This window comes from Corvus brachyrhynchos, unplaced genomic scaffold (genome assembly GCF_000691975.1).
Source record: "Corvus brachyrhynchos isolate BGI_N302 unplaced genomic scaffold, ASM69197v1 scaffold14, whole genome shotgun sequence".
In the NCBI taxonomy this organism is placed as follows: Eukaryota; Metazoa; Chordata; class Aves; order Passeriformes; family Corvidae; genus Corvus; species Corvus brachyrhynchos.
The window spans coordinates 21590332-21617694 of record NW_008239110.1 but is presented as its reverse complement, the minus strand read 5'-3'; the positions used below and the strand labels follow the sequence as shown (position 1 = coordinate 21617694).

The 27363-nt window shown below is 41.1% G+C and overlaps 1 long non-coding RNA gene across 1 annotated transcript in view; it reads right to left on the bottom strand.

Annotated features, from left to right (window-relative positions):
• Window positions 1–14144: 14144 nt before the first annotated feature.
• Window positions 14145–27363, bottom strand: part of LOC108448038 — an 18414-nt gene continuing 5195 nt past the window's right edge. Inside the window, exons 2-4 of the long non-coding RNA XR_001863823.1 lie at window positions 20516–20619; window positions 19626–19708; window positions 14145–14644 (exon numbers count right to left, since the gene is read on the bottom strand). This is a non-coding gene — a long non-coding RNA (uncharacterized LOC108448038). The remainder of the gene's footprint in view (window positions 14645–19625; window positions 19709–20515; window positions 20620–27363) is intronic.

The window sequence follows — 27363 nt, the reverse complement described above, 5'->3', positions numbered from 1 at the left end:
GGCGTTCCCCTCCCCTGCGAGTGGCACTTGAAGGCAAAGCGCTTAAAATGTTTCCTTCCCCAGCGCCACAGGCAAAGGGGGCAAACAGCGGAGAGAAAGAAGCGGGGGAGACTGACTTGGCGGGATAAAGGCCGGTGCAGAGAGGAGATCAGTGTGCGACTGATTATCGTAGTGAGTCAGGGATCTTGGCAAAACGATGTCCTCAGTGATTATAGAGATAACAGAACCTTGTAATGAAATGTGATGAACTTTACGGCAACACTTTGGGAGGGGTGGTTGTGAAGAGAGTTGTCCTTTGGAAATGACTTGGATCTCATGGATCCTCAGGATTTTCAGAGAACCTTCTGTTCAGGGCTCCAAGGATGCTCCCCTAGATGTTGGTGTGATTGTTATTGGATGTGATAACACAGATGAGAAAGTTCAAAACCGTTATCTTCCGCTGTGCATTCATTGTTCTGGGGTGCTTGATTTGCACACCGCTTGTTTGCACCAGCACCTTTTTGTGATCAGTTGCTCCAAATGAACACAGAGGTGCATCTCCAGGACTGCCTGATGGCTGATCATTAGGACTTGGCTCTTTTACTGTCTCACTAATGAAATCAGAAGAGATCCTTAGCAAGGCAGAAAAAATACCTCCTAGTGAACAGGAGAGTGATAGAGTAGCAGTGATTGCTCCTGCTGCCTCATCATGGATACACACTTATTCTGTCTGCTCACCCTGTGCAGAGCACCTCCTGCTCTTTCAGGAGTGGTAATGACAGAAGTGGAGAAGAAACAAGTTTCAACTTAAAAAGAAAGATGCAGAATCCCAGGCATTTTAGTCTAAGGACTTCCTGTGTGCTTGTGCCACAAGCAATGGGAACCAGTGCTGCTCAGGGCAGGTAACAGTAGCAGAATTGACCACGCACTCTTTCGATGTATATCTGATAATTTGTGGGGAGGAGGAAGAGGGACAGGGAAAGGAGTGTCACTGGTCTTAGAGAGGGATATAGATCTGGGGAATTTGTATTCCTTTTTTTCATTCTAAAGTGGACTGAAAGGAGAAGATCAAGTAAGCTATTAATGGGCACTTTCAGTAGATAGCCTGTATTGCTTCATGGCCAGAGAGAGTATTTTCAGCGTCCTTCATTGGTAGGAGAGAGCCATTTAGCATTGCATTTAGGAAGAGCTTTAGAATAGGAGTTATTTTGTCTTTGGAAAAAGCTGTGGACAAGGGGAAATGAAAGCAAGAACTCAAGAGATTTTACATGGTCAAAGACACTGCCTCTTTATCCCCTTCTGAAGTATGGCATGTATAGTCATACACAGAGCGGGAGGAACAAGGCTTTAAAACTGGGCCATTCTCAAAGACTTTAATCTCTGGGTACGTGCACAGAGTGTGGGAGCCTCTCTCTGTGCTTGCCCTTTGTTGCACCAAAGCCATCAGAAGAGTTTAATGTAAGTCTAGACACAATTAATATTTAGCCCTTTGAATACAACTGTGCCTGGCTGTGGAAGGAATGAGGAAGATGGGGAATAAAGTCAAGGCTGCCAGGAGATCCACTCCATACCTTGTGTCATAGCCAGATTTGTATCATCCTCACTATCAGAAGGCCCCTCTGTGCATTAAAAATGACTTAAAAATTACATTGAAATGTCTTTAAAAAACCCTTAGAAAAAGATGCCGAGGTAAATTGAGTGTTATATACAAGTCTTTATGACTGCTCACAGAAATGTGATTGCACACACAAAAAATTATTATGCCCAAATAAATCAACCTTTTGGCAGGTGCAGATGAAAACTTAGGATGCAGAGAGGGCTGGCAAGAAGCCCTGTGAGTTGAGCCTTACAGGCTTCATTAAGCAAAATTTCAAGGTAGGCGAGTGATAGTTGAATGCAGCCCTTTGCAAAGTTATTACAAGTGTTCCTTCTCAAGGACATAGGCAATGTGAAATAAATACTTAGAATAATGCTTTCAGATGCTGAAGGTCATTTTAGGGTAATAATGTGTGAGACCTTTTCCTCAAATAATTTCAGATAATATAGGACTGTGTAGCCAAGATTCTGGTGAAGGGGTGTTTGTGAAGTTGAAGACCAGTAATTCCTTCTTCTTGGTAGCAGTTCAGCTTTTTCCTTCTTCACAGAAAAAAAGCAGTCTCAGTCATTTGCATTATTTCTATTTTCACAGATCACCTGTGTCTCCTTCCTAGATTGTGACAGTGACTCTGCAGGTAAGGGCAATCTGCTGAGTGGCAAATACTATATCCATTAGTTGAAACAAAGTACTTTAGGTTTCAGCATCTCTGAGTTCTTCTGCCCTTGTAAAAAATAAAATGTCTCTTCAACGTTTAATAAATGTAGCTGTCAGTGATAGCTTTTGTGTTTGCATAACAAGTCTGAAGGGTATCAGTTGGACCACATTGATGGTTGGACTAGATGATCTTGAAGGTCTCTTCCAACCTTGATGGTTTTGTGATTCTGTGATACAGTCTTCAATTTCTTTATCTGGCAAGGCTACAAAGCATATTCATGATGGTTTGTTAAGGACTATATTAACTGTCCTTGATAGTCAACTGTATTTTCAACTATCCCAAAACTAATAGTTTTGCTTTTGCTGAGCTGGAGCTACATACTGAATGAGAAGAGTCACAATTTTTCTGAACAACTATCACTGTACTGAATGACATAATGGTCTAGAGGAAGTTAGTATGTGATATAACTAAATACTATAGTAAGGGGAACAGTTCAGTTCATACAACCTTGCATTTTCTAACTCTTAGGTATTTTGACTCTGCAAGTTTAATTCTTGGTCGTTGATTAGGCTTTCCAAATCCAGTAGCTCAACAGAGGGATGGTTGCTGCAGCTCTGTTCCCTCAGGTCCAACTACAAGCCAGACTGGGCTAGTATCCGCAATAGTCATGCCTGCAAACACCTTTATGGAACTCACACATAAGCACATACACACAGCTGGCCCCACAGAGCAGCACAGACATGAACTCAGCACTAACAGAAACGCAAACTGCACCAACAGCCTCATCCTGTTACCCTCTGGCTGTTCAGGGTGAAAATCTGCTAGTGGGAATATATATATACATACACGTACACCATATGGCTCTCCTCAGTGAGCATCTGGATGAGACACTCAGTCTGCCCAGTAGCTGCTCCCTGCCTCCCAGCACATGGACATAGGAGCCCTGAGGCTGCAGCACCACTCCAGCTGTGGAGGGGGACCCACGTACAGACACCCAACACACACGGGAGGACACACTAAGGGCCCCTAGGAACCATTCTTAGTGCACCCAGGAGCTGGCCTGTATCATTTCCTTTTCCTGCCTGTGCCTCCTCCCTTATGCATCTCGTGATACATTTTTGTGCAATCCCAAGGTACTCTTCTCCTGCATCCCATATTGCTTCCCATATCCCTAGGCAGTGACACCCCTCAGTTTGGGAGGGGCTCCAGGAAACCGCTTCCCTGTGGTGCTGGATATTGTGCTTGGCCCATGGGGCTGAGACTCCCCTGTGACAGCCTGGGGACAGTCTAGGGAGAGATCTCATTTCTCTGATGGAATTATTGGTGTTCCCTCACCTGCCCTTGTGCCCTGGTGCTCCTCCCTGTGCAAGGAGATGGGTCTTTTTTGGGCTGGTAGTTCCTCTGGTGGCTCCTGGAGTAGCCAGGGCAGAGAATTATCTAGGTTCCCCTACCTGCTGCTATCTCTGTGTCTCTCCCTGCATGTGTGCAGTTACAGATCACATCACTTGAGTCGTCTTTGGCAATCTCACTGCTAAATACTGATTTCTCTGATATGCCTGAAAGGCAGCATTAGACACATACAAAGGATGAATCTGTTGGAGAAATACCGTCCACAGAGACTGACTGCTCTGCACACTCAGAGACGGTAATTTAGGGAAAAATATTTATGTGGCCATAAATTTGGCTTTTGCTGAAGGGAGGAGATTCAAATAGGTAATTTAAATAAAATTATATACTTCTAGGAAATCCTCAGAATGCACTAGTAGAATATTTGTTACAGGCCTCACAGGTTCCACACGGCACTCAGAAATAAATGGAAAACTGTGAGCCATCATAAATTGCCCTGTGACAAATATCACTTCTAAACTACAGTGCAATGCCACTTTGGTAACAGTAAAAGTAGAGCATTATGTGACACTAAGCAAATGCCACCCATTATGTGATTAATGAAATTAAATAATACAGTGTGGCAGAATAAAGAGATGACTGGTTCTTGGAGGGGAAGGACACTAGTGAAATCTCTACAGGATGAGCATGGTGATATCTGACTTTTTGATTTATCCATGTGATTTTATTTTGAGAACTAAATTATTTTCAAAATCAAAAGGAGAGAGAAGATGAGGGAAAATGAGGGATTATGTTTTTGAGAATTTTCCAATGTGTGTTTTCATTAATTTTAGAAATGATTAAAAGTTACAGAATTTAAAATCTGACAAGCTCTACTTACTTTCAAATGAGGAAATAGTCTCAATTTGCTCCTGTGTGAAGTGTGAGCTTATGATTCTTTCCATAAATCCAACTGTGGGATCTTGTATCTTGACATGTTTATCAAATTTAACATTTCATTGCCTCTACCCGCTTACATTTCTAAAACTTTTTCATGGGCATCCTACATGGATCTGTTTTTAGGACTGCATTATTTATTCTGTCCGTTAAACTCATGTCCTGTTCCCTTTCAAATCCTTCCTTGTTAATTATTTCCTTTGCAGCCCTTACAAGAAGTGATAAAACATACATTTGATCTGCCATAGGGAAATCTGCCCAGTGTAACTCTACTGATATAATTGCTGTTATTCATGTTCCCATATGAATACTCTGAATTCGAAATAATGGGAAGTTGTAAACAAATGGATACTTTTACTTCTAATTACTCTTGCATATAAAAGTTAAGCATGTCAAAGATAATGCGTATTTTGGTCAACAGCTGTCCAAACAGTTTGACCTTCACATTGTGTTGCGATTTGATGCTGGTTAAGTGCCAGGCACCCACGAGAAAACTATTCACTCATTTTCATGAGTTGAGATAAGGATTATTGAAAAAAAACTTTAAGGCAAAACAAGTTCAAAATTTAAACAGTATAGAGGAGATTTATTATTGACATAATTAAAAGTAAAAAGGGTAATGCGAACCAAAGCAAACTTTCAGAACACTTTTCTTCCCCAATCCCTCCCTCTTTTTACCAACCATGCAAGGAAACAAACATGGGGTTTTGGTCAGTATTTCACTTCTTAAAAGTCTTTCTTTATGTTTAAGGAAAAGAGTTTCTTCTGCTGTGCCGTGGGATCCTTCCCATGGGAGATAGTTCTCTGCGAACTTTTCCAGTGTGGTTTTAACTCTCACAAGCAACAGCCCGCCCGAACCTGCTGCCATATGAATCCGTCCCATGGGTCAAGCAGTCTTCCCACAACTGCCTAGCGTGGGTCATTTTAGTTCATGGGGTTTAGTCTTTTAAGGATGAGCTGTTCTAGTTTGGAAGCGAAGGCTCTCTTCCTCGATCTCTGAAAGCAAAGGTCCTCTCTCTCTGTTCAAGTTCCTCACTAGATTACAGCTTTTCAGCATCCACGTGCTCCAGCTTCACAGGCTGTGTGTGGATCTCTGCACCGCCCCATACACCTCATGAATTATAGGGAAACAGTTTGTTGTATTGTGGTCCTCACCACGGCTTGCAGGAGAATCTCAGCTCCAGTGCTTGTAGCACCTCCTCCTTCTCCTTTTTTTTTCACTGACCTTGGTGCCGCCAGGTTAGTTTTTCTCATGTCTCCTAACTTTTCTTTTTCCCCTGACTTGGAAGAATGTTGGTGTCTGTAAGTTGCAATTGAGAGGTTGATCTTGCCCAGGCTCCACATCAGGGGATTGCTCGCCATGTCTCTTGCTGCTGGCTGCGTGGTCCTCGCTGGCACCGCATGGGCGTTTCTGTCCTCAGGAGGGGCCCAGCCACATGGTCCCGGCTTTAGGATGGGCCCAGGAGCCCTCCCTGGGAAGGGGCCCAGGGGCCCCCTCGCCACCCCTCGGAGGGGAGCAAGAAAGAGATTCTTGTGATTTTTTCTTTCTTAAATGTGTCATCACAGAGGTGTTACCAACCTGTCTAATTGGGCTGGTAACCTGCCCATTGTCAGAGCCTTCAGCGATTGGCTCTGTGCCAGACATAGAAGTTTCGAACAGCTTTTTTCTTCTTTCCCTGCCCCCTCAAACCAGATTTTGTTAAACCAACACATAGGGTCATTCTCACACAGCCACTTGTTGTACCACTTGTTGGTTCAGACCTGAATGTATCAGCACAGTGTGCATGTTCACCTGGTTCTTTGTGTCTTCATCAAATCCGTTCTTCACCTGCCTTACAAGGGAGAAGATGGGGGGCCATTGCAAAGAAAAAACCTAACCTGTGTCTCAGTACCTGTGCAAATGCTCAGGATGCTGCCAGTGTCCTAGGTCATAGACATGACAGAATGGCTGAGGTGAGGAGGCTGCTGTGGAGATCATGGAGTCCAATAGCCCACTCAGACCAGGGTCATCTGCTACAGGTTGCTCAGGGCTGTCCTGTCATGTTTTGAGTAACTCCAAAGATGGAGACTTCACAAGCTCTCTGGGCAACCTCTTCCAATGTTTAAGCACACACAAAGTAATGAAGCTTTTTCTTATGTTTAAATGGAATTTCAATTTGCTGGCTCCATCCTCTTTACACTATCCTGTTAGGTACACGCATTGATAAGATCCTCCTCTTCTCCAGGCTGAACTGTCCCAGCAATCTCAGTCATTCCTCGTATACCAGATGCTCCAGTCCCTTAATTATTTTTGTGGCCCTTTGCTTGACTGTCTCCATATGTCCATTTTGCCGTTGTACTGGGGAACCCAGGTGTACCTCACTAATGCTGAATAGAGTGGCAGGATCACCTTCCTCAATGTGCTGGCAATGCCTGTGAGCCTGTGAGCCTCTGCCCCTCTGCAGATAGATCCCATCTCTTCTTTGCAGTTCTTGATCCTCAAAGTGGGTCCCATCATGGTACCATCCCTAGAGCCATGCAGTCACTTCATCTAATACATTTCAGGTCTCCCCTGCCCAGAACAAATCTGTAGAGAGCTAATAAAAATATAATATGAGCTATGTCTTCCTGACTTCCTAAAATATTACAGTTTAGACATAGAAAATGAATGCCAAATCTGAATAATGGTCTTCCCAAGTGATAATCTCAGTATTGGGATAGGAATATCAATTTTTTGAAGTTTAGGTAGACCACATATGGCAGCTGGCTCTCAAGGCAAAGTCACGATCTTCAGCCATTAGGAAAGCCATCTGTTAACTTCTAGGGTTGGAAAATTGAAAATGTTTCCTGGCTAATGGAAAGATGGAGAGAGGAGGAGAGAGGATTTGATTTTAACAGCTGCTTATCTTAGCATGGTTGAGGGTTCCCTGTACCACTAAGTGTATTTATCTTTGTTGACACCTCTTTTAGTCAGATCCTCAGTCTTGTCTTTTGACAGGCAGCAGTGAAGTTGTTCTTTTTATCAAAAGGAACATGGGGAATGGTCCAAAAAGAAAAAGGAGCAAGTAGTAGTGTCTTCAGTCACAGTTCCTTTCCACAGAGAATTTTCGATGTCTCACTTCTCAGAAAGGGCTTGGCTCCGGAAATTGCTCTTCCCTGTGCTGGCCAAGATTAGAGTATCTGTTATTCCAATCCTAAATTTATGCAATTTAGGAAAAAGTACATGCCAAGCTAACTTAAAAAAGCTCCCTAATGAAAACAGTTTAACCTCATAAGCCAAAAGCATGGTATTAAAATTGTATCTGCAACTTCCATCTGGATATCAGAGTTAATTTTGTTTTTTGATGGGAGAAATGGTTGCCCCTTAAGGGGCTGTATTTTGCTATGTTTCAAGAAGAGAACTTAAAATCTAATTAATGGCAAGGCTTTGGTGTATTTTCTTACCTCTTTTGATAGTGAGATCCTGATGTTATATGTATTGCAAAAGTCATGCTGCAGAAGGATTGCCACGTCTTCGTGTTATGTTTTTACTTTATTGCCTTTTTGCTATTTGCTCACAAAGGATAAATACACTGAGACAAGATGAAAGCACTGTAAATAATGTGCAACTGAAGCTGACAGACGACAGCTCAGTGTAGTGACTTCCCTGGATGAGAAAGATGTACACTTTTTCTTCTTGTGAGTTCATTTGCAGCTGTGATATACTGTAAGGATTAGTTAGATTTAAATATTAGGTGTCCAGCATCCTAATGGATCATCCAGGTAATGTCTCCCACGAAGGGATATGTTGGTTTTTGTGAACATTTAATGAGACTTTAATCCTCTGTGTTCTTCTGAAAGGACCTCTGAATGTCCTTGGTGAACTTCTTTTAGGTTAGGGGGTTCACTCTTTCTTGTCTTCAGTTGCTATAGATACTCCTTTAATCTCAATACACTTTACTTAGGAGTTGTAATTTGCCTTACATGAACCCAAATATCATCCTATATTGGACAAAATATCAGATCTCAAGAGACTCTTGGTCAGCAGGATACCAACATAGTTTAGGTGTTGAGGTTCAAAATTATGAACTGGTCAGTTGTATCCTGGATACATTTGAGATCCATAGTCACGTAGATTTTCACCTTCAGAGTTGCTGAGAAACATCTTGATTATGCTTAGATGAACTTCACCCTCCACAATATGAGACTGGGGATTTTTTTTTGTAAGGATGTGTGCTTTTTGGAGATTTCTGCTCCTGCTGCAAAGATTGTTTATGTATTTTGTATCAAGTGATAAATAAAATATGTTTGTTTTTAAGTGAAAATAATTTTTATATGATATAATAATTATATTATAATTTATCTTTTTTCTTTCTTCTTCTTCATCCACTGAATCTTGAATTTTCTTCTATTGGTCAGACAAGTCTGGCAGGAATAGACTGCTTTCCAGAGGTTTTCATAGGGTAAATGAAGGTTTTGAACCCAAGTCTGTCATCGTCTAGAATTCAGTCATAGAATAGCTGAGTTATAAGGAACCCATCAGGATCATTGAGTCCAGCTCCTGGTCCTACACAGGATACCCCAAGTGTCACACCATGTGCCTGAGAGTGTTGTCCAGATGCCTCTTGAATTCTGTCAGCCTTGGTGCTGTAACCACCTCCTTGGGGAGCCTGTTCCAGTGCTCAGTCACCCTTTGGCTGAAAAACCTTTTCCTCATATCCAACCTAAACCTCCCCTGACTCAGCTTCAGGCCATTCCCTTGGGTTCTATCACTGGCCACCAGAGAGAAGTGTGTCCCTTCTCTTCACATCGCAAGGAAGTTGGAGACTAGGATGAGGTCTCCCCTCAGTCTCCTCCAGGCTGAACAAACCAAGTGATCTCAGCCCCTCCTCATACAGCTTCCCCCAAGGCCCTTCACCATCCTCATGGCCCTTCTTTGGACACTCCCTAATGGCTTAATGTCTTTTTTATATTATGGCACCCGAAACTGCCCCCAGCACTCGAGGTGAGGCTGTCCCAGTGCAGAGCAGAGTGGGACAATCCCCTCCCTTGCCTGGCTGGCGATGCTGTGCCTGATGTTCCCCAGGACACGCTTGGCCCTCCTGGCTGCCAGGGCACTGCTGGCTCATGTTCAGCTTGGCAGGGACCAGGAGCCCCAGGTCCCTTTCCATGGCACTGCTTTCCAGCATCTCATTCCCCAGTCTGTACACCCAACCAGGGTGCCCCATCCTGGGTGCAGAATCCGGCACTTCCCCTCATTGAACCTTGTAGAGTTGGTGATTGCCCAGCCCTCTAATCTGTGAAGGTCTCACTACAGGGCCTCCCTGCCTTCAAGGGAGTTGACAGCTTCTCCCAATTAGTGTCATTGGCAGATTTACTTAGTATTCCTTGGAGTTCTGGATCCAGGTTGTTCATGAAGATGTTGAAGAGCACAGGGGCTAGGATGGAGCCCTGCAGAATCCCACTAGCCAGCCTGACATCACCCCATTCAGTATAACCCTTTGTGCCTGACCTGTAAGCCAGTTGCTCATCCATCATGTGTGGGTGTATGCTGCATATTGTGTCCAGAAGGATACTGTGGGAGACAGTACCAAAAGTTTCACTGGAGTCCAAAAGGACTTCATCTACTGGCTTTCCTAGACCAGCTAGGTGGGTTATCTTTTAAATCAGGTTGTACAAGCAGGACCTCCCCCTCATGAAATTGTGCTTGCTGTGACTGATGACTGCCATGAATTGCTAGCTGTTGTCTAAAATCAGTCTCTTCAGCTTTATTTTTGAAGATAAAACTGTCCTTTTCCAGGACAGGTGGGAGAAGGATCAAGTGGAGGATGCTACCCATTGTTACCTCTGAGTCACTGAGAAGGGCAGGATGTCACACCTTTGTCCTTGTCATTTCATGTTGTCTAACATTGTGGGTCACACCCGTGGCAAGGAGATTCATGGGTGTCATTCTGAAGTACCTAAATCTGCTTGTTTTGTCCACAAGGAAAGACGAACCAATGAACTCTGCGTTCTCTGAAAGCTGGACCACCTGGTCAGCTAAGGACATTGTGGTCAGTGCTGTGGTAGTTAAGTTGGTGGTTTAGCATTCTATGTATGCGTGGGTCTTGTCTCTAAAACAGTACTTTTGAATTCAAATAAGTCCTAAAGACAGTATTTTGAATTTAAATCTTAATCAAGGAGTTATGATCTCTTTTTTCTTAGGATCACTGAAAAATTAACATGTTTTCCTGAGAAGCTGTTACCTGTACTTTTCAGATAATTATTGATTTTTAAACTCTTCAATGATAATTTGCACTCAGAATGCTTCTAATATAAGTGGTAATACCAAAAGATTTTATATATTTGTTAACACACACAAGCATTTTATTTTGATATCAGCAGAGATATGCTTGATGTTAATGTAAAATGTTAAAATAAACTTGCTTGAAGCTTCTGCCATTCAGAAAATCTAAAGAAATAACATTGTTTCAGAGTATTGCACTAGGTAACTGTGCATGAAGTTGGCAGATTTCAAAGAGCTAATAAAAATATTAGTTATACTGTAAACTACCGTGAAGAGAAGCAGAGAAGAGATTAATTTCTTAGCTCAGCTTATTAACCTTAAATCCTAGAAAAATATTTTCTAAGAAATGTGATGTTTCTTGACAAAGAACAAATGTTTCTAGGAAGAAATGTATTTTAGGAAGTTTTCTTGCTATTTTTTTCTTTTTTTTTTTTTTTCAGGCCAAGTTGAATAAAGTATATTAAATGGGAATAAAGAGAGAAAACTATTGATGTGCCCTTCAAATATCCTGTTTTCCCCCTCATGAAATCATAAGCCAGAGCTGAGGCACCACTGAAATGAGCCAAAATAAAAATTCAGTGCACCTCCTTGCAGCCTTTATCTCTCTGTTCTTCCACATGCAGAGGAAGCCACTTTACCACCATATCTGCAGTAATTTGTAGGGAGATAATTTTAGAGGCTCATATAAATCATGAAAGCAGTGTTCTCACAAACAGTGCTTGCAAAAGGCACACGTAACGTGCCCGACTGAGAGCAATTACCTACAGGCATGCCATGGGCTTTGTTTTTTCAAACCTTTCCACAGTAAGTGATACTGTGAAGTGAATTAATCTCTCTTTTGTCTTCCCAGTAAGTATCAATTAGTGTAAAATAAGGTCCTCTCTTTTCCAGCTCATAATTGTTGCTTCTTGCTTGATTTGTCTGCTCTGGCAATTCATACTCAAAAATGCTCTTGAAGCCTTTGTGTGCATTCTTGCTGTGTGCAGCATGCCTTGCTTCTCTCAGAACGGAAAGCTGCCTGTTTTAGTAAGACAGCTCTACACTTTAAAGCTTGCACGTAACAGATGTAGACCAGAAGACTGAACAAGGGCTAAAGGCTAAGCAAAGAAAAACAACAGGAAAGGAAAAGACACGCTGGAAAACTTGAATTCCATAGAGAGTCTGATGTCAGTCTTCTCATAACATCAGGTACAGTCCTAGAAATCCCTGCAGATAGTGAGGGAGGCTGAACCTCATTTTGTATTATTGAGTAGTAGGAACAATCCCCTTGAGATGCAATACAGCATGAGTTCATCAAGTTCAAGTCGTCAGTTTAGCCACAAAAGGCCAGTTTGGCCAACATGTTTAGATATTCTATCACAGAATCACAACTCCTTTCCAAAATGTAAAGTTCCATACTTCTATTTGGTTGCCATTTGTCACTAGATGCTAAATATTTTGTATTTACAGTGTTCACTGGAATAGGGATTGGTATTAAAATTCACTTCAGGAAGCAAAGCTTCTTAATAGCTGAACTGGGAATTATTGTTGTCCCTTTGCTCTGGCTAAGTAAATGGTTAATTATCCACAACTAAATTGAACAGCTTCCAAAAGGAGAGATCCTTCACTTCCTCTTTTCTCCCAGTCTCCCCTGAACTATCATCTACTGTTTAAGCACTCTGCTAAAATTGTGCTTAGTTTCTTTTGATGTCATGAGAGATGAGAGCTCAGGCCTTCCATCTTCTTTGCAGGGTGTCTTGTTCTTGAGGTGCAGATTAGGACATATGAGCAGTAGCAGCAGCAGCAGCAGTGATTTATGAAGCGACATGGAGATGGTCACCCAGCAGTGGAAGGAGTTGTGTCTGTGATTTCAAATTGAGGGAGGCACCTCCCTCAAGTACTGGGTAATGGAACTTATGTCCCAAAGATAAGTTCTGATTTTGGTGCTGAAATTCACTTTAGCACTTGCAAATGCCTGCTTTATAGAAACCTTGGGGTTTGACCTCAACCCACACAGTGCTCTATAGATGGCTGTTGCGAGATAATGACATTGTCTAAATAGAGTATCTTAAGCAGAAGGCTGATGTAATCTCAGTTTAGATTTATGACAGAAAGCAGGGCATTTCTCTTTCTGAAGTTGTTTACTTGCATTCATCCTTGTCATACCTTTGACAAATGTTTGAGTTTGCATCTTACAAGTATTGTGTCTATATAAAAAGAAAGGCACTTGCACTTCACTTACTTTTTCCTAAGTGTCCTGGATTTAGCTGGGATAGAATTAATTTTCTTCTTAGTAGCTGGCACAGTCTTGTGTTTTGGATTTAGTACAAGGATACTGTTGATACGACACTGATGTTTTGTTTGTTGCTAAGTGGTGCATACCCTAAGTCAGAGACTTCTCAGTGTTTCATGCTCTGACAGTGAGGGGGTGCATAAGAAGCAGGGAAGGAGCACGGCCAGGACAGCTGACCCAGACAGGCTAAATGGGTATTCCATATCATAGAACATCATGTTCTGTATATGAACTGGGAGGATTGGCTGGAAGGGGATAATCACTGCTTGGGGATGGGCCGAGCATTGATGAGTGAGTGGTGAGCATTTTATTGTACATTGCTTCATTTTCCTGTGTTGTGTTCCTGTCTCTCTTTCCTATTATTATTATTATTATTATTATTACTGCTATTGTTCAGTTTGTTTCAATTATTAAACTGTTCTTATCTTGACCCACAAGTTTATACTTTTTTCCAATTCTCCTCTCTATTCCAGTAGGGTAGGGAGTGAGTGAGTGGCTCTGTGGTACTTAGTTGCCAGCTGGGGTTAAAACCTGACATTCAGAAAGCAGAATGATCTTGGGATGATGATTTTTTCACTTGTGGCTTGCCAGTTCATGGGCTGAGAAAAGAGTGAACTATTGTAGCCGTGTTTCTGCACTAATCCATTTTGAACAATGAACCTGGTGAGGGGAGATATTACAGGAGGGCAAAGAGTTTTCATGGCTAATTTTTCTTGGAGAAGTATACCTGCTCAGCTTATTTCTTTGCTGCAAGTAGAAGAGACAACACATGGACAGGTAATAATCTTTCTTGGTGCCATGTGGCATAGGATTTCACTGGAACATGGTGATGTGTTATTGCATTCCGAGTGCAGTATTTGTGTTGTGAATATGTGCAAGCCTGCAGAGACTCTGCTCAGTGAGTTATTAAGCCTCTTTATCAAATGCATAACAGAATCAGCAAGCTACACAAATTAGATGTCTGAGTCATAGTTTTCACATTTGCATAGGAGGGATAATAGTACTACTTACGACAGGATGAAAGGTCGTAAGTATGTCCCGTGTTTATGTATGTATTTTTAAGCAACATAAAATATGAAATTTGAAGTAAACTTTTATTTCTGATTTTTCTGATTTATGTTCTCTCTTCCTTCCTTTTCTATTTTCTTTTTAGTTGCAAGTAGTCGGCAGTTACTAAAAAGAGAGCATAGGAGATGATTCATTTCCAAATAACCACAATAGGAGAAACAAATCAACTTGAAGTGAAGCTTTCACACTTATCTGTATAATAAGCACTTGCAGTTTCTCATCAATTAGTGATTGCAAAAACTAATTTGCAGTAGGATATGACATATAGGAAGATGACCTTTAATTTCTCACTAAAATTCTGAAGGCTAACAGCCACTGGCAATAGAGAGATGTCCTGTTAGGGTACACTGACATTTGATGGAAAAAAAGAGTCCTTGCACCCCTACCCCCTTAAATTGTAGAAATGATTGTTTATTGATACTTCTATAATTTCAAACTAGTTTACAATATCTTTTCTCACTTTGATTTCTCCCTTCCATGAAACATCTGCAGTCTGTTAGGTTAAGATCTCTTGTAACCTCTGATGTGTGACTTGGTTGTCTTTGCCTGAAAGAAAAACAGAGTGAAGAAGCATGTGTATTTTTTGCCTGAGGTAAATAGGAGCACATATGGGAAATGCAATGGAAAGTTGCATGATGGATGACTGTAAACATGGATATTGTAGATGCATAATTATTTTTTAATGTTTTATGTATTTGAAGTGCTCGAAATGATAGAGTAGTAGTATCCATGGTAGCCTTATTCTTGCCTGGTTTGGATATCCCACCCTTAGCATCACATTCAAAACTTCTCCTTTTGTGGATGCCATTATCTTTTTGTACCATAAATCATTTAATAATAAAGAAAACTATGATAATAATTTCTCTTTGATATTACTGGAGTAAGTAAGCTATAATTCTGCTGAAATCAGTGGAGCTTCACAGGGCAACAGGAACTTGAGGAAAAATTTGTTGGTTATTGTTACCTAGGGGAACAGAATCTGTCTGCTCTGTTGATTTACTTAGAATGCAAGTTCTGGGAGGTGGGAAAGATCGTTCTTTTGCCATATGCAAACATGTAGAGCACCAGGGAAAAGAGTCATGGCAAAGGAGGTCACATGGAAAATAATGGGGTAGTTGGTGACGGCCAACACGGCTTCAATAAAGGCAAATCATGCCTAAAAAATTCTTCTACTCTGGAGTTACAGCAGGAGCAGAAGAGAAAAACTCAGCTGACATCATCTATGTGGACTTGTGCAAAGCATTTGACACTGTCCCATGACATCCTTGTCTGTAAACTGGACAGACATGGATTTGATAGATCAACTATTTGGTGGGTAAAAAATTGGCTGGATGGTCACAGCCAGGGAATTGCAGTTCACATCTCAGTGTCCAAGTGGAAAGCAGTGACACAAGTGGCATTCCTCAGGGGTTGGTATTGGAGCCAGTGCTTTTTAACATCTTTGTTGACAACATGGACAGTGGGATTGAATGCCCTCTCAGCAAGTTTGCCAACGACATGGAGCTAAGTGGTTCAGTCCACAAGCTGGAGGGAAGGGATGGCATCTGCAGGGACCTTGACAGGTTTGAGAGGTGGGTCTGTGCAATCGTCATGAAGTTCAACAAGGTGAAGTGCAAGGTCCTGCACCTGGGTTGGGGCAATCCCAAGCAAAGTACAGACTGGGTGTAGAAAGGATCAAGACTATCCCTGGGCACAAGGACTTGGGGACGTTTGTGAACAAAAAGCTCAATATGTACTTGAAGCCCAGAAAGCCCACTGTGTCCTGCACTGCATCTAGAGCAGCGAGGCCAGCAGGGTGAGGGAGGGGATTCTCCCCCTCTGCTCTGCTGTTGTGAAAGAGTGCCCACCTGGAGTGCTGCATCCAGCTCTGGAGCCCCCAACACAAGAAAGACCTTGACCTGTTGGAATGAGTTCAGAGGAGGACCATGAAGATGATCAGAGGGCTGGAGCAGCTCTCCTATGAAGAAAGGCTGAGAGAATTGAGGTTGTTCGACCTAGAGAAAAGAAGGCTGTGGGGAGACCTCATAATAACCTTCCAGTACCTACAGAGGACCTACAAGAGAGATGGAAAGGGTCTTTGCACAAGACCATGTTGTGATAGGACAAGGGGCAATGGCCTTTAGCTGAAGGAGAGTTAGTTTAGGCTAGATGGTAGGAAGAAATTCTTTACCATGAGGGTGGTGAGGCACTGGAACAGGTTGTCCAGAGAAGTTGTGGATGCCCCATCCCTGGATGTGTTCAAGGCCAGGTTGGATGGAGCTTTGAGTAAACTGGTATAGTGAAAGGCATCCCCCTGCCTTTCACTAAACCAGGAGTTGGGAGGGAGTTGGAACTAGATGATATTTAAGGTCCCTTCCAATCCTAAGCATTCTGTGATTCTATGATTCTATGTTTCTAGAGCCTTGGTCTCACAGAATTGGCCTGCCTGGGGCCACACCACTTCATGCTGCATCCATACCATAACCCATAGTGGGAGGCTGTACAACTACTACAGCCGTAGTTGATGGTATAGCTGCTGTACAGGGACAGCAAACGATGCAGGAGGTGGAGAAGAGAAACAACGGATGTTGCTTTTTGGCAGAATTTACTGCAGCGATACTTCAGAAAGAGCTTGGGGCACTTGTATTGCTAAACAGTGAGCTAATAGGAGAGAATAGTAAATTCCTGACTTGTATTTTTGTTAATGTTTCAGTGAATCTGAAGCAAAAGGAAGTTTTAGCCTTCTGGAATAAACTGCTACTGAATTCCCTTTATTTCAAAGTAATATGCTGACATTTCTCACTGCCTGCTGAAGTGTTTATATACTGTCAGATAATTTCTTGGTTCTCTCTTGGAAGCTACTACAGTTTACTGAGGAGCTGAAACATTCATTACATCTTTTATGTGTCTCAGAAGGGTATTACGAAGTTCAATTAACATTCGAGAAGTGTTCTGCAATTCTCAGATGACATGTACAGTGGAAGCATACAAAGTGGTTATTATCCATTGAATGCATGATATTTGCTGTGTATCTATCTTTCATCAAGCTACTCCTAGGTAGAAATGTTCTCTTCTTGAAGACTGCTTGAACTTGTGCACCAGTACTGGCCAAATATAGCATTAGGGGGTGTGAGATTTTGCTGCTCATTGAAATCACTTACAATTGAATGGGGAGTGAGAAATCATTGTTCAAGACTTCATTTATATAAAAATGTTAACAGTTCTCAGTCACACATCTTGTAAGGACTTTTGAAGTAATTGTGAAAATAAGCACAAAGGAAAGGAAGTCTAGGAGGCAGGAACCATGATCCTGCTATTGTGAGTGTTTCACCTGGCAGGCAGTGATTACCTTTGCAGTCCCCGCACCACTTCTAAGGTCAAGTAAGCAGAGTAATTAGAACATGAATTCAGAGTTCAGATTGTCCTCGTAAGTTTGTGCCTTGATATGGCAGATTGTGGGAGGATGGGTTGCCAAAACCTTGACATTTCATTATTCCTGGAATGAATCATCTGTGCAGAAGAAAGGCTGAAGTCAGTCTGCCCTCTTTGAATGAATATAGGTTTTTCATATTTAAGTATTGTGAAGCTGGTTTCAGAGCACCCCACGATTCATGCTTTCCAATAGCACACTTGGTCAGTCAGGAAGCCCTTCCAATGGGGCTCCCTAAATGCAGGTGCCCAGGAGACCATTGGACCATCAGATGCTGAGTGGGGTTAGGGTATAAGCACAAAATACAGGCAAATGCATAGGATCCTTCAGATGTAATACAGAAGAGGTATTTGCAGCTGAGAATCTGTCTCTAATAATTAACTCAGAAAGCCAGATAGCTTATTTCTTCCCTTCCAGGTCCTACTAGGAAAACTTTCCTTTGTTCATGAGTATCACAAGAGTGCAACAACTTCCAGTATCTCTTCTCTTCTCTTCTGGCACCTGCTATTATTCCAGCCCATCCATAATGAAATTCCCTTTCTGCCAGGAGTGAAGAAAGAGTTCCAATTCTATAAGATGTACAGGAGGGATGGAGAAGAGAGCTACAGTGGGGAGAAGTAGTAGTGGCAGAGTGGGAAGTGACTTGAATCATGCAAGAGGCATTTGTCTCTCCTGAGGAAGCATCTGTCTTTGTTTCCTGTGTCCATGCTGGACCACAAAATCCCTAACATGGGTGCCTCTGTTAAGCACCCAAGTAAAATTTATCTAGTCTTCAATTTCACAAATTGCCAGGGGATAATTTGCCCATGAGAACATGTCATGACCATGAAATTTTTGTTGACTGAATCCATGGAGTTTATCCATCAGTTTATCTGTATCTATTTCTTTTTTTTTATGGCATTGTAACAATAAGGACCATCTTCTTTCTCTATTGGGTATAAATTGAGGTAGGATTTCAGGACTTGTACCTTTTCAATACAGTTAGTACTGTATTCTCTTGAATTAATTCTGCTTAGTTTTCCTTTTAAGTTTGTGGTATAATAAAGTATCAACTTGTTCCTTTGAAATAGACTCTGGTGCTGCTTGTCCCAGCCCTGGAGAGGGGGAAAGGGATGCAGGTGAGCTGCAACCACTGAGCAGGGGTTGTTTGGGTCTCATGATCTGTGTGGATCTGAGAAAGGAGTGGGGGAGAAAAGATCAGTTGACCCACTGGACCTTGCTGATCAAAGGAGTTGTTTGCTACTCCTCACTTCTGCTTCCAGACTACAGTGCATGCACAAAGGTATGGAATCCTGAAATGGGGGTGGGCACAGTCCCTGTCTGGTGCCTTGTCAGACAGCTCATTGCTGGTGGATGTGTCAACATGCATTCAGATCCCACGCCGTGCCCTCACTGCATTGAGTGTCCACAAAAGCACCTGCCTGTTCTGACAGGTGCATTTTGGTGGTGCCAGGACTGATTCTTCACTTATTACCTAGGGGTCTAAATTTTCCTCACTACTTTTTTGTGGTGTTCTACACACAACACTAGCAAATAAACCAAGGTGTATCAATCACCATATCTGTCGTCAGGTATTAGTGGACCGTGTGTCTTCTCACCATAAATATCTTTCTATTTTTAACTATTGATTTGAACTTTTCTTTGGTAGTGTGGAAAAATATGAGTAGAGTAGCTTCATGCAACAGCAGACACTTTGATTTTTAAAAGAGTGAAGGACTAATTTTGTCCCAATGTGCTATTAGAACTATCCAATATCTTCTATTTACAGTGTTTGCTCATTCCATCTAATAGATATTTGTGTGGCAGAGGCAATGAGGCATGATTACCAGATGTTTCCAGTCATCCTGGGAAACAGATTTGTGCCCTGAAGGCTGGAAGCCTTTCCCTTTTTATCAAAAAAATGCTCATTTTAAATCCCAGAACAGTGTTTAAGGATGTACAAGTGTAGGTATTATCAATGTTCACATTATGTGATCTTTAATATAAAGATGGATCTATATTTCTATTTTGGCCTTAACTCTCACCTCCTACAAAGACCACCAAACTTCTGAGATTTATTTCTAGCATTAAGAGTAGAAGAAAGGTGAAAGAGGGAGAGGAAAAGAGAAGACAGCCTACCTGTGGAGAGACATTTTATGTATACAGCATGTGTCCTCCTTCATATGGTCCTCCAGATAGAAGAAAAGATCTCTAGAAGGACACTGTAAATGCAGTCAGAAGTCTATATTCCAGATTGAAACTGGGGGCACCAAAAAATAAGTGACCCACCCTGATACAGTTCATTTATATCTCAAACAACTCCACAAATGGAGAGCACAGGCTGCCTTCTCAGTCTGGCCATAACACTAATTTAGAATACCTTGTCCTTATGTTTAAGCAAGGTTTGGATGAAATTTAGAAGTCCAGCAGCTAAAGAGCAATTCACGTTAAAATTGTTTAATAGAGAAAATGTCAATAATTTACTTTTACTTGCATCTTTTCATGTATCCTTCAAAAATTCCTCGTTCCAGCCTAAATTTCTCAAGCCCACACAGAATCTCTGTCTGAGAAACACAGACTACAAATTCATTCTCTCAGAGAAGCTTACAGTTTTAAAAAATTACTTTAATTTCATCTGTATACAAAACCTGACATTTTAAAATTTGCCAAGAAAGAAGTGCAAGAAAAAATAATTTCACATGGAGCAAAGTTTTACTTACAAAATGCTTTTTTTTTTATCTATGATTTGTTTTTATTAGTCTCATCTGCTCTAATTGAAATTTTAAAATGAAAAGTTGAATCAAAATTAGTTTTTAGCACTGTCATGGTGCTCTGAAATGTTTTAGCAATCTCAGAATCTCCAGTTCAGATACCAAGACCTTTTGTCTCCTTCTATCCCTCCCTCCCTGCATGGAATGATCTTCAAACCCAGCACCATTGTATTGGGACTTGCTGTTGTTTCTCCTATTATTTTCAAAGGGTTGGAATTACATTAATCAACCAAGTGAAAGAAATATTCAAGTTCTGACCTTCTCCAGTGCAGGTCCCGGGGCATATCTTTACCTCTGGCTTTTGGATATTAGTACCTTCTTGGTGTTCCAAGGCAGCAGAATATTTACGTGTGCATTAACAGCTCAAAAAATCCAAAACAAAACAAAAAAAAGCTTTGTGAAATGTGGGCCACTCAATTTGAATTAGAGGGCTCAGTCTTGACAAGGGCTTTCTCAGTGACCAGTTCAGACTGGATGAAGTTCAGTTCCTTGAACATAGACACCCATTGCCATTAAAGATATCCTTTAATGTTCACGTGGTCTCCTGTTGTATCTTCAGAAAAAGTCTTGTGTCACTGACTCCACATGGTGTCCTTAGACAGTACAAGAATCCTGTCCTTAGGGTTTACTTAAAGTGAATCATAGCAGCAGTTTCACTGAACTCAGTAGTAAGCAGATGCTGAAGTTAAGATCCCACCTAGTGATATGTTTCTGTAGGACTCAGACCACTGAAGGATCAGGGCTATGTTTACTTGGAAAAGCCAGAATACTATTTATGATTCACAGAACCATATATAGAGTAAGAATTTAAAGATGTCAGCCTAAATCCTGTCTTTGTTAGTGATCAGTGGCAGGTGCTGTCTGTAACACAATAGTAGCAGGGCCAGCATGTAGCAGTGCTTCTTCAGATTTTCTTATGGTTTCCATAAGTTTTCACATAGGGACTTCCCAAGACAGGGAGGATATCTTTGCATTTGCTAAGAGATGACTTATCTCTTCCCTTCCCTTCCCTTCCCTTCCCTTCCCTTCCCTTCCCTTCCCTTCCCTTCCCCTAGATGGAAGGGTTTTTGTTATGAATACCATAATAATGAGCTATAATAATCCATGAGGAACTGTCAGTGAGCCTTCCCTGGCATCTATTTGTAACCTTGGTTTTTTTTCACAGACAAGTATGGTATGCTAATGCTATTTTCTACTGTCTGAGAACCACCTACACCTATCTTTATCCTTACACATTCATCAGAAATCCACTGTCAGCTGTAAATAACAACAAAATTGAATTGTAGGCATTATGTATTTAGCCCTGTCTTGCCTGAAACACCCATCTGTACTTAATGCAATATTTTCAAATGTCAATGTCTCTTCCTCTACCCATGCATCATGACTGCCAGTAGGCAATGCAGTTAAGGATAGAGTTCAATTATTTCCAAAGATATAGCACTATAATATTAGGCATGCAGATATTTTCTACAACAATTCATATTCTTGTATGATTGTCTGCTCTTTTTGGCCACTGTTTGCCATCCACTGCATATGAACTCTTAACAGTGCAATGCTGTTGCATTAGGAGAACTCCTGGAAAAAGGCTTGAAAAGCCAGAGAGCCTTGGGGTTGTAAAAATATTTTTGTCAAAGAAAACAAAGTGCAAAAACAGAAAAGCAAGCTCTTCTTTTCTTTTTCCCTTTTATAAAAGAAGACTTAACACTTCCTTTTTCCTTTTCTTTTTCTCTTTTCCTTTTCCTTTTTCTTTTCCTTTTCCTTTTTCCTTTTCTTTTTCTTTTTTTTCTTCTTTTCCTTTGTCCCTATCCCACAGATTAAGGAAAACTGGGTTACAACTGCTGGTCTTACCTAGTTTGGTTTCTCCTCAGGAAGAGAGTGCTGTTTACTGCATGAGCAAAAACCCAATGATGGATTAATTTTTAGTGTTATTTGAATTGCTCCCTGCATTGTAGGGAATTTTAAAAAAATCAAACCTCCGGGCATGCTTTATGAATGTTAAGCAAGCTGTGATTTAATTTATGAATTCCTGATTTGCAATTCAGCCACAGAGGTATTCATGCATTCACCTCCTATTTAAATTACATGCTTTAGGTTAATTAAATCAGGACTAGATCTAAAAACACCCAAGATACGCAGTTCTTTATGTATCTGTATTCTTTATGCATTTAAACCAATTCTTCTAGCAGGCCTGTGGCAGTTACTGTCAAATAATATAGTAAATAATACATGATAACCACTTGGGACAGAATAAGATGTAAGTAGCACTGCAGCATTTATAAGTAACTGTTTCAAGTGGTTTGTGTAAGCCTAGCTCTAGTTAAGTTGAAAATCAGATGACTGGAAAACTGGCATGAGAAAAAGAGGTGAACTAGGGATTTCCACTGGCAAGAAAAACAGTGGAATTAGCTTGACTGCAAAGGATGCAGTCTATTTATATTTTATCTTATTTTGCTAAAATGGTACCCAATCACCTAATATACATTAAGATGATTTTATAGTAGTGAATAAGATAATAAAAGAATAGTGCTTTGCAAAGGTAGTGCTCCTTTGGCACTGAATTCATATACCTGCTGAGTTTCCCAGAAACTTTGAAACTTTTTTCTCATCTTAGGCAAAATTTTCATAGAGCAATAGAATATCTGAAATTGGAAGGGACCCACAAGGATCACCAAAGTTCAACTTCTGGCCCTGAACAGGACTACCCCAAGAGTCACACCATGTGATTGAGAGTGTTGTCCAGATGCCTCTTGAACTCTGTCAGGCTGGGTGCTCCCACTTCCCTGGGGAGCCTTTTTCAGTGCCCAATCACCCTCTGGGTGAAAAATCTTTTCCTGAAATCCAACTTAAACCTCCCCTGACACAACGTCAGGCCATTCTCTTGGATTCTATCACTGGCTTCAGAGAGGAGGTCAGTGCTTGTCCCTCCTCTTCACCTCATGAGGAAGTTGTAGACTGCAGTGATGTCTCCTCTCAGTCTCCTCTTCTCCAGGCTGAACAAACCAAGTGAGCTCAGCTGCTCCTCATATGGCTCCTCCTCTAATCCCTTCACCATCTTTTTTGCCCTCCTTTGGATTCTCTCTAATAGCTTTATACCCTTCTTATTTATACTGTGGCACCCAAAGCCTGCCCCAGTGCAGAGCAGAGTGGGACAATGCCCTCCCTTGCCCACCTGGCGATGCTGTGCCTGATGCACCCCAGGACACGCTTGGCCCTCCTGGCTGCCAGGGCACTGCTGGCTCGTGTTCAACTTGCCTTTGAACAGAACCCTCAGATCCCTTTCAGTGGTTCTGCTCTACAGCCTCTCATTCCCCAGTCTGTCTGTACAGCCAGGGTTGTTCTGTCCCAAGTGCAGAATGCAGCACTTTCACTTGTTGAACTTCATATCCCCAACACAAGAAATACATTGACTTGTTGGAGTGAGTTGAGAGTAGGGCCATCAGGTGGATTAGAGGGATGGAGTACCTCTCCTCTGAGGAAAGGCTGAGACAGTTGGGGTTGTTCAGTCTGCAGAAGAGAAGGTTTTGAGAAGACCTACAGACATTAATTTTAATACTTATTTTTTCTACCATATAAACACCAATGATATGCATTTGAAGTGCTATCTAATGCATCATCAAGTAACTAGAAACAACAGTAGAAAAGAGATGCTTTGAAGACTGTAATTACCTTAACCCTTCTTTCTTCTAAATTTGATAGCTATGGATTGTGTTTATGTAATACTCAGTGCCTGAATTTTATTCAGGTAGACTTCCAGTTTTTAGAGGAAAAGAACATTTTTGGGATTCCTTTCTATCACTCAATCATTTTAGGAGCCTGGATAAATAGAATAATTGATTTAAAATAATTTTTTTTTTAACATTTACTGTGGCGAGTTTCTTTTTTCAGCCTTTCTTGATTTGTGGGCTTGAGTCGAATGCAGGGTGGAAAGTTAAAGGGAGGAGGTTTGGTTTCATTACAATGGTGTTATTTGTATTTGATTGATTTGTTTTTTACTGGAATAGCTGAGCTCTCTTTTAAGTGAAAAACCTGTAAGTAACTTAGTAGTAAAAGTGTAAACTTGCTCTTTGAGGCATACCCTGGATCGGAGGCAGTACAACGGCCCATTGCTCTGCCTGATGCTTTGGGGACTGCTGTGTCACAGGCAAGACAGGACCACCCACTGTCTGAACAACTCTCTGGTCCCACAGTGGCATGTCTTGCTTGGGGACTGCTAACCCTGGACTAGGGACATCATGGGATCTTCAGCATGCAGACTTTTAAAAACCTGGAGAGTGGCCCACCCCTCACTCATCAACAACTAATCCTGATTAGGAAGGCATAGAAGAGATGACCTTCCAATTTTAGAGTAATTTTTAGTTTAATCTTTTTTTCCTCTATTCAGTCATTCTGAGTAGTATTCTCCATAATTTCTAGTTTATTTTTTTTTCATAACCAGGGGTAAAAGTGGGGTGTCATGACAGGCTGAAATTTTGGCTGAAATTCTTAATCATCACATGGGATGCCTAAAGGTTTTATTATGTGAAGTTTGAAGTACATATTTAAGGGAAGAATGAGAAAGAAAAGAGAAAGAAGACTCAATAGGCAGATTTGCTGTCCTTCCAAAGATTTCAGGGCAAGGTTTTCTTGAGAACAGGTTCTGATACCTGGGGAAGGAATTGCCACATGGGTCAAAATTTGAGAAGATTTCAATTCAACTGAACATGGTGACACCTGCAATCTCCTCACTGGTACATGAAAGACAAGTGCTCATAGCATGCCCCACCCTTTATGAAATTTTAAACAATGAGCTAACAATATATGTCATATGTCTGCCAGTGTTTGAAAAAACATAAGAAATTAATCAATGTTTTTCTTATGTGCAAGTAATTCCCTTGGAGATCACAAAGCTCCTGCAGACTAGCTGAACTGTAGGTAGGTATTGACCACTTATAGATTATTTGAGGGCTAGTTAGGCTTTCTGTGGATATGATTTTTGCCATGTTTTGGCAAAATAATTGTAAAAGGAGAATGAAATGCTGAATCTTATGTCGGTGCAAAGAATGCTGATGTTGTGACAAGCACAATGTCGTAAATTCAACATTTACAGTTTGTTCAATATACCATAAATTAATGAGCAAAAGAAGGTCATCTTATGCTCAATTTCTGTGGAACATCTGCACAGTTTTTTTGATGGTTGTGAAATACTGAAAATGGGAGAAGTAGACTTCCACAGCGCTATAGCTAGTTGTTGTGCATGACTGAGAAATAGTATTGTATCGAGGTACATGTGTTACAGAAATGCTAGGTTATGGCAAGGTCTGAGAAAGGAATGTGGTCATCTGAAGTAAGACTTAGTGTTGGACTAAGTTCATTTCAGCTATCCCCACTGACAGCTGCCTGAGATTATTAAATAAACCAATTTGTATCCGGTTGCCGCCTGTGAGCTCTTCTCTCAGCTGAGGCACTGTATCAAACAGTGTGGCATTCCCATTTTACTGAAAAATAAAGGAATCCGTATGAGATCTCATTGAAGGTGCTCCTCCACCTGTCTAGATTGAGGAGTTTGATCTTGTGAGCAATTTGAGAGCATGCTGCCCTGGTTGCAGGTGACAATGCAGGGACCATTGCTTTCTTTCCGGTTGCAGGTGACAATGCAGGGACCATTGCTTTCTTTCCAAGTAAGTGTCCCCTTGCTAAGCAATAGCTCCCTGGCTACAACACATATACAGAGTTCTGCCTCTCCTGACATCACTTTCCATTTCCCTCTGAAAAAAGAATCAGTATTTTCCTTCTCCAAAGACTGTGCTTCTTTTTTTTTCCTGTTTGTTTTTTTGTTGTTGTTACTGTTGCGACATTGTTCATAGGATTTGAGAGTAGCTGTGAAAAAAGGTGTAAAAAAAGGTCTGGTCTTTACGTATTTTGGCTGTTCACCTGGAAGATAAATAGCATGGGACTCCTGTTTCAAAAATCACTTATGTCAAGCAGTCTTTGACTGGAGTACACAGATGGTTTGTAAAACAGGGTGGGAACCTAGGTCTCTTCACTTTAATCTGAATGCTCAAGCTACTAAACTATGAAGCCATGCTTGCTAATATTCTATCTTGGCTGCCAATTCATCATTAATATTCTTTTCCCAGAGGTTACACTCACTAAGCAATTTGTAAACAACAGCAAATCAGATAAAAAGCCAAAAGCTGCCTTCCAGAGTAATAACAACAAACAATGAAAAAGACCCAGACTTGCCAATACTATCTAGATAAGATCACATTCAAAGTGAGAATTTCCACCATACAATGAGTTCTTTTATTGAGGTGTTCTGAGAGGAACATAATTACTAGCCAAGTGACTGTAGACAAGCTGATACCTGTGATACATCACAGCCTTGCTGAAATGGTATATTATTACATACAGTATTGTACTGTAGTCTATGGAAAAAAATATTTGCTAACCTTACTCTAAATTACCTGTATGTTAACTGTAGAAAATATGTTAATACTCTTGGAATGATGAAGTGCTTTCACCTTCTTTTTTTTTGATCTAAAAACCTTTTAAAGGTCTATATTTAAGGCACTGTGCCAACATAAGGTGAGCAATAGTTGCTGACCATTGAAAGCCAGAGGTAAATAGACTGATTAGGATCTGTAAAGAGTGAGAGATGAATACACAGGGAAATAAATTTATGTCACAGAATTGTAAGGCTGGAAGGAGCCTTGGGAACATAGTCCTTCCCCAGTCCTAAGACAGAACTAAATATGCAAAGTACACTTTTGTCAAATGCTTGTATATCCCCTCAATACTGGGAGGAGGTCTCTGCTCCAAACAACAGGGTTCTGGAAACATTTTCAAAGAGCAGTAAAGGGATTGAAATACTAAATAGTGTCAAGATTGGAGCTTGACCAAACTTGACCAGGTCTGTGAAAGGGATCTGTGGTATAACAGCCGGTACTAAGAGGAGACTGGAACTGATCTCTGGAAAAAGTCTGTACCTGCTCTATAGTCTTAGAAGGAGCTGAATATTCTGCCAGGAATAATATTTCATTTGATTCTGGTTCATGCAGGCCAAAACTCTAGCTAACTGTAAATTTGTTTGCAGAGTAGGTTTAAGCAAGATGTTGCAGTGCAAATCA